This window comes from Medicago sativa, chromosome 3 (genome assembly GCF_051527215.1).
Source record: "Medicago sativa cultivar Bolivia chromosome 3, Bolivia_mono, whole genome shotgun sequence".
Classification (NCBI taxonomy): domain Eukaryota; kingdom Viridiplantae; phylum Streptophyta; class Magnoliopsida; order Fabales; family Fabaceae; genus Medicago; species Medicago sativa.
In genome coordinates, this window is record NC_140751.1 from 68986647 (window position 1) to 69003049 (window position 16403).

Below are 16403 nucleotides of genomic sequence, written 5' to 3' on the forward strand. Positions count from 1 at the left end.
GATAAGTAAAAATGAGGATCACATGTTAAAATCTATTAAAGTTATAGATAATCAAAATATTTACAAATGAAAAGAGACAATTCAAGTGAAATAAAACTCGCTTCATAAAGCAGACTTTTTTTGGACTTGTAGTCGACACACTTGAAGGTGTGAAGTTAAATGGATATATATGATTTTTCGCGCGAAAGGGGAATTAGATTGATAAAATACATGTATATAGAGTTTGATATGTTCACCGGAAGTGAATTGGTAAATGTCTACCATTTATTTTTAATAGACAACTATTTTTAAGAGACATATTCAGCTGAAGTGAATTCAAGAACTTTTTCATACTTGATTAAGTTTAGTAGCACATGAAAGGATCAAATTATATGAATGATGCACTACAATTTATTTGTATCACTCACTTAATAGTGATGATTATATGAAACTCCCTGAAGGATTTCATTTGCATAAAACATACCATCAAAAATATTGAAAAGATGGCATCATTTGGCCATCTTAAGGATTTGAAAATGAACTTGTTATAATTGAATTTATGATAATGGTATAAATATTATTAGAACTCCTGAAGAGATTTTAAATTTTGTTATATAAAGGTTGATATGGACAAATCTCATCCATTGTCTACTCCAATGGTTGTAAGATCCATAGATGTGGAGAAAGATCCTTTCAGACCTCAAGAAGACGGGAGAAGAACTACTTGGTCCTGAAGTACCATATCTCAATGCAATAGAAGCATTGATGTATCTTGCTAATTATACATGTACTGATATATCATTTTCTGTCAATTTATTATCAAGATATAGTTCTTCACCTACACGAAGACATTGGAATGGAGTCAAACATGTACTTCGTTAGCTTCGAGATGCAAGTTATTTGTCAAATCCTCATCATGGTAGATCACAAACGGGTTCCTTGTTTACAAGTGGAGATACAACCATTTCATGGAGATCTGTATATCAGACCATAACAGCAACATCATCAAGTCATGCAAAACTTTTAGCACTTCACAAGGCAAGTAGAGAATGTGTTTGATTAAGGTCATTGATTCAACATATACAAAATAATTGTGGTTTATCTTCTGGAAGAATGGATGCAACAATCATTTATGAAGATAATACATCATGTATTGCTCAGTTGAAAGAAGGATACATTAAAGGAGACCAAACAAAACATATTTCTCCCAAATTCTTTTTCACCCGTGATCTTCAGAAGAATGGTGATATGCATTCAACAAGTTTGTTCGTGTGATAATCTTGCAGATGATTTTACAAAGTCACTCCCAAGTAAAGTTTTTGAGAAACTTGTATTAAGAATTGGTCTTCTCCGTATATTTGTCTTCATGAGGGGGAGAAATAAATGTGTCCTGCACTCTTTTTTCCTTCACCAAGGTTTTGTCCCATTGGGTTTTCCTGGTAAGGTTTTTAACGAGGCAGTTCGCACTCAAAAGGATATTGTACTCTTTTTCCTTCACTATAATTTTTTCCCACTCGGTTTTATTTTAGTAAGGTTTTAATGAGGCATATCCTCGATGGACATCCAAGGGGGAGTGTTATAAATATTATAGTGGATGTCCAAATAGCAAATGGGTTAATGGGCTATACTATTAGATCATTGGGCTTAGTCCATAAGCTATTTTATTTCCCTATAAATAGAGCTCATTTGTAACATTCTCAACTACATCAGAGAATAATAATACTTCTCTCTATTCTCTCTTCTTCTCCTTCTCTCTATTATTGTTTCTATTTACTTAGTTTCATAACAATGGGATTATTTTGGTAAAAAAATTATTCTCTTTTCGTTATTCACTCTTTTACTTATTTACATTTTTGTTTACATGTATTAAACAACCTAATGCAATCATTCACCAAATAAAAACCTTAAGTTACACTCAATAGGATAAAACTAATATATACATCATTCGGTCACTATTATAAGTCAAAATCTATATTATGAATCTAAAATATTGATTTTTGCTTATAATAATGAACGAATGATGTATTGTCTTAGATGGATTTAGTGTAGTAATTACGTGATGTAGTTATTGATATCAATCATCTTGATCTCAATAAACAACAAAAACTTGTTTAAAGCTAATTTTATTATTGTATAATTTGAACCATTCGATCTCAGATTAGCAACCAAGATGTTTGCTGCATGAAACTGTGTGGTGCAGTCATTCAAGATACATTCTAGAGTACATGAATCATATCAAAGATTCTATGTTAAGTTATAGGAGGGAATGGATCTCCTCCAGTGGAAATCTCTACTGTTTTCTGCAGTGTACAATCTGCACCATTAAATATCTTCTCTCTCTTATTTTCAACATTTATTAATATTTAATATCCTCACATGCATTCATTTTTAATGGACATGATTTCACTGGACTCTCATGTGACTGGAGAGAATCCAAACCCGTTATAGGAAGCAAAACTCATGGCCACCACGTACCCACTACCTAATTGTGTGTTGTGTATTCGTGAGCATGAGGAAACAACAGTAAATAAAACAGAAACTTTGCTACCTCAAAAGATGCACATTTGTGGAAGATTATTTTGTTTTCTTGCTGTATTTGTAAATAAAAAATGTTTTATGTACAATCATTTTTTTACACATCTTCCGTCTTCGAGTTATTCAAGTGCAAAAATATGATAAATTTAACAGAGTAGATAGTTAATTTATGAAGTTGAATTATTCATAATTTTGACCGTTAATTGAATAAACCATGTACAAGTGAATTAACCAAATATTGAATATGTGACTAACTAAATGTCATATTAAAGCTGTATTAGAGTTTTACATTGTTTAAGTTTTTAAGTTGTTGGATGTATAAACATGTTTGAACTTTTTCATCATTTAAACTAATTTTTTAGATGAAATTCAAACTCATTTAACAGAATTTCCGAATTCGAGGAATATTAACAAATGTACAAAAAATTAGTGTCCATGTATCATTAGTCAATTAACCACAATACCTAATCTTAATCATGCATGATGAGATCAAACACTATTTACGCATTGACCATCCCTTTTGCGAAGGTTGGAAAAAGTATATTTTTTTTGGTAGTGTAGAAGAAAAAAAAAAGTATATAAATTCTTGTCAGCATCCTCATGTAAACTGCAGTTTTGGATAATATTATTATGAGTTAAATATGCGCTTTTATCCCAATAGAACTAACAAATTTTGGTTTTGCTCCCAATAATATTTTTTTTTTATCATTCATTTTAATCCCTCTAAAATATACAGTATTATTTTTCTCTCTATAAAATGAACAAAATTTAATTCCGGTCTATGGAGAAAAAAATCACTTAAAACTAAATAAAATATTTATAAAGACTAAAATCAAAATTAATATATTTTATAAGGATTTAAAGTACATTTAACTTAAGAGTTGACCATAAAATATAGTATAACTAAAAAGCATGAAAAATAATGTGATAAGTTAAAATAATATATTTTTTTTTTGACAAAGTAACAAATAATAATGTTAACCATCATCTAAAGTTGACAAGTTACCATATATTAACGCTGAAGTCCTTAATTTCGGTGGGAGACTTAGGATTAATGTCAATGATCGAAAGCATCAAATGCAAACTTCAATTACTTATTTTTCTTTCATGTGTAGTAAGCACTTTGAGAACATTAACTGATATGAAAGAAACGACATGAAAAAAAGCATAAAATAACACAAGTGAAATTCAAATATAACGGATGTGACGAGTGACACCTCTTTTTTTTTTTTTTTTAGTTTTAGCCAAGAAACTTTCCAATGATGTCTTAAGCATGAGAGGTTAGAACTAAGTATGGAAATCAACCGAGTTGAGTCGAACTTGATATAAATTAGTCCAGTTTAAAACTCGACACAAATTTGTTTGGAACATTTTCTCTCAACTCAAACTCTACTTGATTTAAGAGACGAACAACCCTAGTTCTAGTCAATAGTTCAACTATTAAAGAGAGTCCCCCTTCCCTTTTCGAAAAGAGAAATGATATTTGAACAACATTTTTTTAACAACTTTTATGATAGCTTTCTCTTTTATACTCACATTATGTTTTGACTTTTTCTCTCTATTGCTTTAGTTTTTGTGTCAATACTCGTATTTTTTTGTATATTTAGGTTGTTCCACAAGGTGTCAACAAAAATAGTTGTTCAAATAACACTCTTGTTTCTAAAGAACCATAAAGGTGTATAGAATCATACCCTTTTTTGAATGAGCTTGGAGAGGTTTTCGTGCCACGGGTTGGATGAGATTTGTGTTGAAAGAGAAAACCAAGTTGCTTAAAGGTAGGATCAAGGAATGGAATAGAGCGGAATATGGAGGATCGGAAGATAGATGTTTGAAGTTGGTTGAAGAAATAGTGTGTTTAGACGAAAAAGGGGTGATGGGAGTTTTGTCGGATCAAGAAGTGGAGGTGCGGAAGGAGGAATTTGCAAATTTATGGTATAGATCTAAATGGTTTAAAGAAGGAGATACCAATTCCGAATTCCAATTTCAATCAATTTCATGCTAACGAGACAGAGCCTAAGAGCTTCCTTGCGTAGTTTGTGGCATTGATTCCAAAAGCATCCTCTCCTTTTTTTTCCTAAAGGATTACCATCCTATCTCTTTAGTTGGAAGTCTTTATAAGCTTTTGTCATAGGTGTTAACATCTAGACTTTCAGCGGTTTTTGAAGGATGACTTTCAAAGGTTATGAACTCATTCATTTCATCGTCACAATCATATTTTGTTGAAGGGCATAATTTAGTGGATGATGTTATGGTTATTAATGAAGTGGTGGATTTTGCTAAAAGGGTTAAAAGAAGTTGCTTGATTTTAAAAGTGGATTTAAAAAAGGATTATGGCTCGGTAGATTGAGGATTTTTTTTAGTATACGATACTTAGAGTTGGTTTTTGTACGAATTGGATAGCTTAGATGAAGGCATGTGTGTTTGGAGGTTTGAACAGGGAGACCCTTTAGCATCTTTTTTCACTCTTCTTGTGACGGAAGGCTAATAGGGTGTACTAAATGAATTTTTCTAGAGGATTGGAAGCATAATTTCAAAATCGGAATAAGAGACATCTGTCAAAGTTCAATAGGGAGGTCTTAACTAAATCAATTGTCTTTCAAAAAAAAAAAAAAAAACTAAATCAATTGTTCATTCTATTCCTACTTAACGCATGTGCTATTTTCTCTTACCTATAACTTTAGGTTAAGTAATTCAATGCATGCTAAATTCTTTATGGTCCAGGATCTAATAGACAAAACAGAAGAGGGATAAACTAGTTGAGATGGGACCAATTTGCTATGTAGAAGGAATATGGAGGTATGAGCTTTCGTTATCTCTATAGGTTCAATTTGGACATGCTTTCGTTACTAAAAAAATATAATACTTATTATTTTTTCGACAAAAATATATACTTACTTAAAATTAGAACATTTTGCCTTCAATAAGAGGTTCATATTCACAAGGTTTTGATCTTTTAAACTGTTTAATTATTTTACTACAAGTCCTCTTTAGGGTAATTTTTATGCAAATATTTTCACAGAAAACTGCATTTCCCTTTCATAAAAATAATTTCCATTCAAAATGCAATTTATCTAGACAACATATCAACATCTTTAATGTACACGACTTTGCTTGTTTCTTCCTATTATTAAGTGTTTAGGTTTATGACATTTTTGAGTTAGTTATGTAGCTTTATGTTTAGATTTGGTCAATTTCATATTTCTTGAAAAGACTCGACCAGTATGAATTGTAGAGCTTTTGCTTCACCGTCCAACCATCCATAGACCGTAGTTGAGCGGCAACGCAAAACTCCAAATGTCTTTTAATGGTTGACCTCTACTTTTAAATTTCTAATAACGTCTAGAAAAACATGATATATGATGATATCATATGATGATGATTGCAACATGATTTTTCTTCATACTATTTCATTTTCGACAGACTTTTTGTTCCCATGTTGTTAGAGGATAATGATCAACTTACATACAATTGATTATGTATCTTACTACATTCATCTTATAGTATATATGTCTTACTTGAAATATTTCATATCCTCTCAAAGTTTCTTTTTTGGGTACAATATAGGGTAAAAGCCCAAATGAAAAGAAACTAAACAACTAAATAATCATTTTTAGACATGTAAGTTCCGAAAATATTATCAACATGGAAACTATATTAAGCTCACCATAAGTAGTCTCCAAAACAATACAAGTCCAAAAATGCATGGTAACGTTGAAATTAACAAGTCGTTCAACATTTATGTCACCTTCACGCAAGGTATAATTGAATTGAATGTGTCAACTATAATTCAAAAGATTTTAAATACGATAAAGTTCATCCAAGCGAAACTCAGGCCCATGTATGACCCCTACATTTTACATTAGCAATGCACCATTCTAAATTTAAGTAAGAATAAATAATATTTTTTTATTAATATTATTATTATCATTCTAAATTTTATACTATGTTAAATTATAAATTGACCATATTATAAATTTAACCTAAGAAGACGTACAACTATATTTATTTACCCGGTTCGGTCTAAATTGATCTCCGTTAGAAGGAGAAATCAACTCATCAATCTAGTATCAAATAGTTCTTACGAAGGGATACAAATGTTACAAGAAATTATCCTTCTACAAACTCTAATTTCTACAAGCTTCTTTAAAAAACTCTAATTTCTACAATTTTCTCAGTCTCTTTCCTTGAAAAAGAGACTCAACATTTCACTCACCAAAGTGTTTAGTTTGTTTCCCACCCTAGAGTATAATCCAAAAGTGCTCAATTCTTAGCATTTGATCTCTAAAAAATTTCTCTTATAATAAAACCTAGTTTACCTCACACCTCTCACTAAAAACTGCGTTGAAACTGCTTTTTTATACACTCGATCGCACTGTGCCTGAGCCTAAAACAACATTCTAAAATGCCTTTAAATTAGAGCTTAAAAACGGGTTTATAACATATTTTAAGGCACTTTTTAACGCTTACATTAGAGCATAAAAACGGGTTTATAACATGTAATATGTCATATTCATACGTAAGGGTCTGTGCTCAGGCGATTGCAGCAAAGATGAAATGATTAATCATCTTTTCTTGGAGTGTGACTTCTTTGGTAGTATTTGGAATCTCATTCATCGCTAGTTGGGTAGTTCTACAGTTATTCTAGCAGATATTAAGTGTTACGCGAAACAATTTTTTGGCGCACTTGCTTTCAAAAAGAAAATTCGTTTATGCTTTCACGTTGTGTGGGTGGCATGTCTTTGGATCATTTGGAAAGAACGCAATTCATGAATTTTTAACAACAAAATCTCAGGCTACGATCAACTTCTGGATAGCATTAAGCCTCATTCATGGTCATGGCTAAAGACGGATAAACCAAATTTTTCTTTTGATTTTCACTTTTGATGGTCTTTACTGCCACTCTGTATAGGGTACACCACGACTTTATAATTGCGGTTCTTGCTTTTGTCATCCTTATCATGTTGACTATTTGTATTTTTTTCCCTTTAGGTACATTTTGTGCGCAAGGAGGATAATTTTTAATATATTTTACTTTTTCTTAAAAAAAATCATACTGAAGATTTTCAAAGTAGTTAGATAAGGTAAGACGTAAAAGTTGAATTGTGGTTTGATAGGTTAAAGTCATGAGTCATTTATCTAAAACTATTTCAATACTCCATTGATATCATATTAATTGTGTCATATTTGAAATACAATTTGCTTAATAAAGTTTGATATTTTGTGTTTTTAGATTATCCATGACCAGGAAACATAATTACATTTTTAATTTAATTTAACTAAGCTGACCAAAGCCGATCGACATTTCATCATAAAGAAAATGTATTAGCATTTGGGTGTGTGGAAAACATAATTCGTTACATAAGTTAATTTTGATTAAATTACGTGACAACTGTCCTTCATGACTACTACTTATGACACTTTGTTTCATTCCCAGCCATTGTTTTATAGGTACTCATTTTGCAAAACAACGTATTTTCTGTGGGCTTGTTGTAATAGATGAAAAGGTTCACCCTGTATTTACATGAAAAATCACGTTTTTTAAGTTCTTTGAAATTTCAATATATTTTTTTCTTTCTGACAGCAGCACTTTTGTAGCTATAATAATATGTCATAGTTAATTGAATCAGCTCATGTTTGGGGCCAATGGCCAAACATAAAATTTGTTTGCTTGGAAAGTGATTCTTGAATTATTTATGATTGTTGTAGTAAATAATACTCCTATAGTCCTATTATTACTGCTACAAATATAACAACAACAATAGTTATATGTTTAACTCGTTTATATTTGGTATTTCTATGTGCCAGGCAAAATTATGTCAATTTTAAGTCAATAGAATTATTGTAGAAGTTTAGAATTAATCATGTTTTGCTCATGAAAATACAAACAGTGTAGTTCATCATTTTTTAATCCAAATTCCGAATCTTTTTTTGGTATGCATTTTGGTTCGTACATGAAATATTGTGTGTTGACCTATATTTTTTTTAATAATGACCTATAACATTTTTAAGCAATAAAAATTAATTTTATTAAGTGAAAAAGAGATAATAACAATTAGGGGAATGGGAAATTGAAACAAAAGAACAAAAATTTAAGGACAAAACCAAATTTCATTCAAAACAAATTTAAGATCATCGTCCTCTTGAGAGTTGTATTACAAAGCTTTTAGAGAAAGTTTTATGTACTTCCTCCGTTTATATCTTTGCAATTTAGATGTAATCACACTAAACTCGTCTTCATCAAAAATATGGTAAGTCGATGTAGTGTCATTATTGAAATCAACTAAATCTCTTCCTTTCAAAAATTTGACGAGTATTTCCATATCATAAATACCATTGTGATTTAAATTTTAACATTAGAGAGAGAAAAGTTCACAAACTTTGTTGCAACACTTAACATTACCTACAACAGGCATATCTTGCTAAAGCTCAACATGTTCATGACTAGTGGATACTGCTTTAGATTCTGCCAAATCAGTTGTTTTTTCGAGAGCATTACATAGCAAAAATTAGAAAAGAATAGCCATTGACCTTATAATATACTCCCTCCTTAATTATAACTATCATTTTAAAAAAAGTTTTGTTCTTAAATATAAGCTCTCATACAAATTACTAAATACAGTTTTTTTTCAAACATAACTCTAATTAATACCATTAACTTATCTTAGAATATAAAAAAAGTCAACAAAAACCAATTGTAACGTGATCGGGCTGGTTCGGTTGATTTTTATTTTTTTTAAAGTTCAACCCTATCAAATATGCTTGATTTGAATCCAAATTCTCACCAAACCTGAACCAACAAACTCACATGATCACCCCTGCTTGTACTGGTTATAAAAGAGAATTCTATTGAATCATTGGGTGTGCAAATTTATTGCTATTTCTTAAATAGAACATTATTGAAAATTATACCAAAAAAGTATAAGTATGTATTTAATTCGAAGGGGAGAAATAAAAACAAGTTGAGAGATTTTATTGGTTGTTGGGTTTTTTTTTATAGATTATATTTAGTTGTTAGTATAATATGTTAACAACCAAAATTTTAAACCATTTACCATTTTCTCAAACTCTTTAAGATGTTCTAGCACATAACACTTTTCTTGGTCGTTGATTTTATTGGTAGGAGGACTTCACACTATCCACAAGTGAAATGATGGAGATAATAATTTTATAAGAGATGATTAAATTGGATGCTGGGGAAGACAACGACATATATGCAGATTCTAGATTTAAATTGAATGTCAACTACATTAGACTTGTTCATACTTTATACACAAATGAAATAATGCATAACATTCTATTTTTTGGAAATGTTAATTAAACAAATATAGAAATAGCTCATTGAAATATGTGTATTATATTTACTATCTTTAACTTTTTAATGAGTTGAATACACAAAATTTTATAAAACATTTCTTCTTTTAGGTTTTTTAACTTATGCTTTAAGGACACAAGTTAACACTACTTTTTTTTTCTATGCAAACTTCAGCACTACGAGTGCATGATGTGCCGCATCTTCAACCGCACCTCCATGTGATCGAGTGGTCCCTCTGCTTCTTCGTGTCCTCTAGTTTTGCTCTTTAGGGGACCCTCTCTTTGGAGGACCTCAAGGCTGGCCCACTTTACCTATTTATTTTATCTTCTTGGGGCCACTTATGATTTTATTTTACTTTTAAATTGAAGTTTAAATTTTTTAACGATTAAATATGTTTTTAATTTCTATAAATTTAGTAATCTTTTAGACTTTGTTCACGTAAAATTATTTTGCAATTTTGTCTCTCTTATTTTTTTGAACAAATAATTTTGTCTCTCTTATTGTTGTATAAAAACAAGGAGTTTATGTATAAGATGAGGAACTAAAAACATATATTTTATAATAGATGGAGACAAAACAAATTATATTTTATAAGAACAACCGACTTTAATATTTTGATTAGAAGATAAAATTACTTGACAATAAAATCTTCACCCGAAATTATAAACGCGACTATAATTTTAGACTTGGTTTAAACTCAATATCAATAGTTAAATTGAAAGAGATTCATATTGTTTGAAATGTTGTAGGTGTTTCGTTTATGTATATATTATTTATATTTTATTTTTTAAACAAGCAAAAATGGTATATATTGACACTGACAAACAATTCAGCACAAAGTGTACCAAAGAGACTACAAAGAATTTAAAAAGTCAGCACATGAATACAAACATAAATCAGGCGATGCCCAAACATACAAGGGGGCTCGACCACCACATATGAGTCCCAAATACAAAACGGACTTTCTTAGCTTGAAGCCACCATAAAGAATAAGACTTAACATTTTCTAATAACTAAAGCATGATATTTTCTTTCTGATTAAATAGCCTGCTGTTATGTTCATTCCACACAATCCAAGTACACAACAACCAAATCAACTGAAGAAAAGACTGTCACGAATTCAGACCATCTGTGTAATAAATACTGAAAATGATATGTAATCACTCGAGAATCCACACCATCAAAACTAATCCACAACTGATGTTCTTTTTTAAATTTGAGCTAAGTCTTTTTTATATTTATAAAGTACTTTCTCAAAGGAAACTTTTATCTACTTTTTATCTTTTGAATTTTGCTCACAAATATATTGATATTCTAATGAGTAACGTTCTTCTAGATCATCTTGAAATGAGGTTGTACTTTCAATTACTTTTCACATTATTAGTTGGTTTGACATTTGTTAATTTGAGTTTCAATTATATCCGCATTATTAGTTAGTTTGACATTGATTAAAATTTGTAATTAAAAAAGTGAACGAGCTTCAATTTTCACATGGCACGAGCCAACATTGGTGTGTAACCCTCAAGACTATCCTATTATTATTAGGCGAGTGTTGAGTTTTAAAGAATTTACCCAGCAACCAATCATAATAATCAACATGAATTAATTTTCAATTCACTTGAAAATTTACTTACGTGGATAATTTAAATTTGGTTGATGGGTAAGTTATCCACATCTATTTAATGGTAATAAAAAAAAAAAAAACTTATTGTTAACCCTCAATTTATTTTTACTTGTCACTATATACCAATAAAATCAAAAGAATTTGTTAATTTTTATAAAGTTATTTATCACTTTTTCATACCACCCTTAACTATTTACTTTCGTCGTCTCCAATTATAAGACTTTTGAAATATTTACTTATCTCTAAATATAAGTTGCTTTCTAAATTTCTAGATAAATTTTTAGATAAATTCCGAAGCTGATGGATAAAGTGAAAGTTTCTACCTATTGGTGGCTGTAAGCACAAAATGTTAATTTTTCTTTTGGTCATTTTATGTGGTTGAAACAACCCTTTGATTGTTTTGGGTTTTGACTCGATTTTTCTGTTTTTCCTTTTTAGTTCCGTGATGTGGGTTAAGATCCTCTCCATTTGTAATTTGGTTAAGACCCTCTCCATTTGTAATTTGTTCCATTTGTTGCAATTTGGAGAGAGAGACACAAAAAAATAAGTGGTGGGTCCTATCACTAAATGGATCCCACCATCATTAATTTTTTTGTGTCTATCTCTCTTCAAATTGCAACAAATAGAACAAATTACAAATGGAAAGGATCTTAACCCTCGTGATGTAAAGCTATTTTGCTCCTTCTTCCACACCTTATGCTTGGGAGCAGACAATTTCTTATGATAATATATATGATTTTGGCTTGAATTATTCAACTTAATCAATTACCTATGATTTTTACTACAATCAAAATCTTGGAATTCATAATTACTACTACAATCAAATTTAGATTAAGTTAGTTTTAACACTCCCAAGTGTGGTTTTTTTTTTTTAAAGACCTCCCAAGTGTCGATTAAAACACAAACAAAATAATAACAGCAGGGTGACCACACCATCCAAAGGATATTGACAGCCACATAAGAAGTTACATGCCACGTCATTTACACGTGTATGCAGGGCCTAGGCATTACCCGTAGGATCCTCTTCCAAGTGGGTCTCATGTCCAACGTCACTTTACTTTTCTCAATTTTAATCCTTTTCTCCATTTTAATCTTCAAAGTAGTTCATAGTTCACACTTCTTTTTTATCGACATCCCTATCCTATGAAAATTTATGGGGTTAAATTCCAATGCTAAATTAATTTTTACCGACATCCTATGAAAATTTATGATATTGCTACATAAATATATTTCATAACCATCTTTTACCAACATCCTATAAAAGACTAACTAAAATTTTAGAGAGTAAAACAAAAAGTTTGTATATTTATAAAGATAAAAAATATATTTAACTTTTAAATATTACCAGTACACTAGTTTTTGTTGATGATGCATATTCCTTGTTATTATTCAACACAACAATGGTATTTAGACATCTCATACTTTCAAACACGATTTACACATTTCATTTTATCTTTATCTCTATTTTTTCAACAAACTACCAATAAATTAGTACCATCACATTCTCTATCTTTGTATTTTTCAAGATGCATGCATTTATTTACGTAACGTAGTAACAAGGAATATGCATAATCAACTAAATATTTTCTTATGGTTCTTTAAACAATAAATTTTATCTTAAAATTACAAGTAAGATAATTTTTAAAATAATAATATAATCATTATTCATCCAAAAATTATTTCTTTTTGTTCCCCATTTTCCTTTTCTTATTTAGTATTATTGAATTTACAACACTCACATATATTCATAAACCATTTACACTATAATAAGTTGACAACAATTGTGTTTGGTAGTAAAAGAGAAAAAAAATAAAAAAAGGAATAATAACATATAAAACAATAAATAATATTAAAAAAATATAGTTTCTCTCTCCTCTAAAGGTAAACCCTTTTCTCTCTCTAACCAATATTAAAAGGGGTCCCTTCCTCGCTTCCCGTTATGCTATCCACTCAAACAAAACTCTCATTCGTTTCTTCCTTAAACTCTCTGTTTCATTATTCTTTACAAAACACACAATAATGGTTGCTTTGGTTTCTCAAGAAAATGTTGTCACATTGGTTTCTCGTACTGGTAGAGAGTTACAACGTTATAGAAAAGGTCGTCGTCAAGTTGTTGGGTTCGTTTCTCAACACCCCTTTTCATTTCTTCAACTGGGTTTTCTTTCAAAATTGTTTTCATCCATTTTTTTTTGAAAAAAAATTGTGACTTTCATTGTGGGGTTTTGGTTTTTTGTTGATTTCTGAGACCACTTTTGATAATTTTGAGGTGCAAAGAATAATACTGCTAAATTATCACGGTGTATCACTGTGATTCAGATACAAAAAATACTATTGGTTAATGGGTTATTATTAGCTCAGAGTTTGACAGAATCACGGCGTGTCACTGTGATTCTGATAACAAATGTACACTTTAGTATTATAACGTAATCATTACACGTGATTTCATCAAACTCACTAGTGATTCTAAAGAAGTACTAATTGGAAATAAAGATAAAAATTGCATTGTTTATTTATTGAATTTAACATCAATGGTACTAATAATTTTGTGTTTACAATCATGCTTATGCAGATGTATACCATACAGATATAAGATTGGGGAGAAAAATTCATTGGATGTTTTAGATGAATTGGAAGTTCTTGTTATAAGTTCTCAGAAAGGGAAAGGGATGCTATTTCCAAAGGTATATAGATATTAGTCAATGATTAATACTTTTATTTTGATTCATTTTCTTCCATTATGTTATTTATAATTTTGTATTGCTTACTAAATAACAGGGAGGTTGGGAATTAGATGAATCTCAAAAGGAGGCAGCTTTGAGAGAAACCATGGAGGAAGCTGGTGTACGAGGCATTGTTGAGGTGAGAAATTTACTCAAGATGTTGTACAGAACAAGTAAAAAATAAGTAATTAAGTAATCTCCAATTTATTCTAGATATCGTAAGTATCGGACGATTTGATTTCTTAGTAAATGATCGAGTTCTAGTGATTAATGAAGTTAAATTGAAGATGAATTGTTTTGAAGAACTCGGGTTCGGATATTGATTGAAATTTTTTGAACAGACTTTATTTACCTTTTGTACGAACTCTATTATTAAGACTTTTTCCGCGAAAACAAGACAATTTGGTTCTGAAGTCAACAAACTTTTAAAATGATTTATGAGAGCATTAATGCTTTTTGGTTGTCAATTCAGCAACTAAAATTGTCTTGGTGGAACTAATGTTACTTGAGGTTGAGAGAATTTGCAATTGTGCCACTGTTATGGCTAAATTGAAGAATCCTACAATTTTAAAGGCTAAATGGATAATTCTCTAAAAATAATTGGCTTTGGATACTAATGTTACTATTGCTTGGTGCAGGGTAAATTGGGTAAATGGAGTTTCAAGAGTAAAACATATGATACTTTATATGATGGTTACATGTTTCCTCTACTTGTTCAAGAGGAATTGGAGTTCTGGCCTGAACAAAACCTTCGTCAAAGAAGATGGGTAAGTAGCATGAACAGTGTCAATGTTAAAGCATCAATTTAGCTTCTAAAGTATAAAAAAAATAACCAGACTTTAATATATATATATATATATATATATATATATATATATATATATATATATATATATCGTAATTTAGTCCGTGTAAGTTGTAACTATAAAAATATTACAGACTAAATGGATGGATTTTATATACTTAAGGACCATGTGTCCTAGTATAATATATTCTTTTAGGAATTAAATTGGAGAAAAAAAAATGATAATTTAGTGACTAAATTGACGGTTTATTACGTTGTTATTAATTTTCTGAAAGGGTCACTGAAATTTTGTTTGAAACTTTCTATTTTGGGGTTTATAGATGAGCATATCTGAAGCAAGAGATGTTTGTCAACACTGGTGGATGAAAGAGGCTTTGGACAGACTAGTAAACCGTCTATTAGGTCAAAAACTTGGTTTTCTGAGAAGCAAGTTCTACGTCCTCTAAATTGCATTGGAGATGCCAAATCTGACTTGTTAAAAGTGTAATTTCGTGGAGGGTAGAGCTCAATTTTTTTTGTGTTGCTTGAGGTTGAGGAGAAGAATAGTAGGATCCATTGAATTGAGCCAAATTATGATAGTATATATAAATATATAATAAAAATAATAGATTGTAGATCTTACATAGAAGTTTGCATTTCCCTAAAAAAATACTTATTTTTGCTAAGAGAAACTCAATTTGAACATGATTTTTTCTCATCTTATGATGAGGATTAATTTTCAATTGTGGAAATATATATTAAATGTATTCATGGGAATTCACTTCTTATGTATTGCAAAACTTCTTGAAGTCAATTAGGTAACAAACAGATTGCTTTGCTTTTTTAAGCAACAGATTTGTGCTAATGTAAGAGAGGTGATATGAATATTTGATTATTTGTATAACCTCTCTAATATGAAGAAGGGATAAGGCTTTTTTTCTTCCACTTATTGTATTGTGTGATGTGATTATCATTTGTGGATTATAAGTTCTGTTCCCTTTACTGGAGATGAAGTTTTGTCTAGCTTGATAAAAAATGTTTAGACTTCATTCTAACTTTCCAAGTAGTTTTAAGAACATAATTAATTTATTTAGTGATTATTGTTTGTTTCCGCCAAAAATGATGATACACACGTCGCAATCTAGTATACCTTGAAAGAATCCACTATTGTTAACTGTGACTAATCTTTATCGAAAAATTTAATAACGTTCCATTGACGAGAGTTAAGATTCGAACCTTTGTTCAAGTCACTCGAGTACTTACCATTACTATTAAAACCAACCTAACTTGATATTAAATCATGTTATTTAAGTCTATCATAAGATCAAATCAATTGGACTTTATTGAAGTGTATAAACTCTTGATATTTTAGTTGAGAAGTGTCAATTATGATTGTGATAACAAATAATTGTGGTTTTAGTTGTACCTTCTAATATCATAGAGTTGGAG

At 30.0% G+C, this 16403-nt stretch overlaps 1 pseudogene across 1 annotated transcript; it reads left to right on the plus strand.

Moving 5' to 3' along the window:
* Nucleotides 1-13389: 13389 nt before the first annotated feature.
* On the plus strand, nucleotides 13390-15603 carry LOC146939572 (nudix hydrolase 18, mitochondrial-like; annotated as a pseudogene). The gene is made up of 5 exons (XR_015031695.1): nucleotides 13390-13567; nucleotides 14020-14131; nucleotides 14226-14309; nucleotides 14809-14937; nucleotides 15296-15603. The product of XR_015031695.1 is annotated as a nudix hydrolase 18, mitochondrial-like (transcript).
* Nucleotides 15604-16403: the final 800 nt, after the last annotated feature.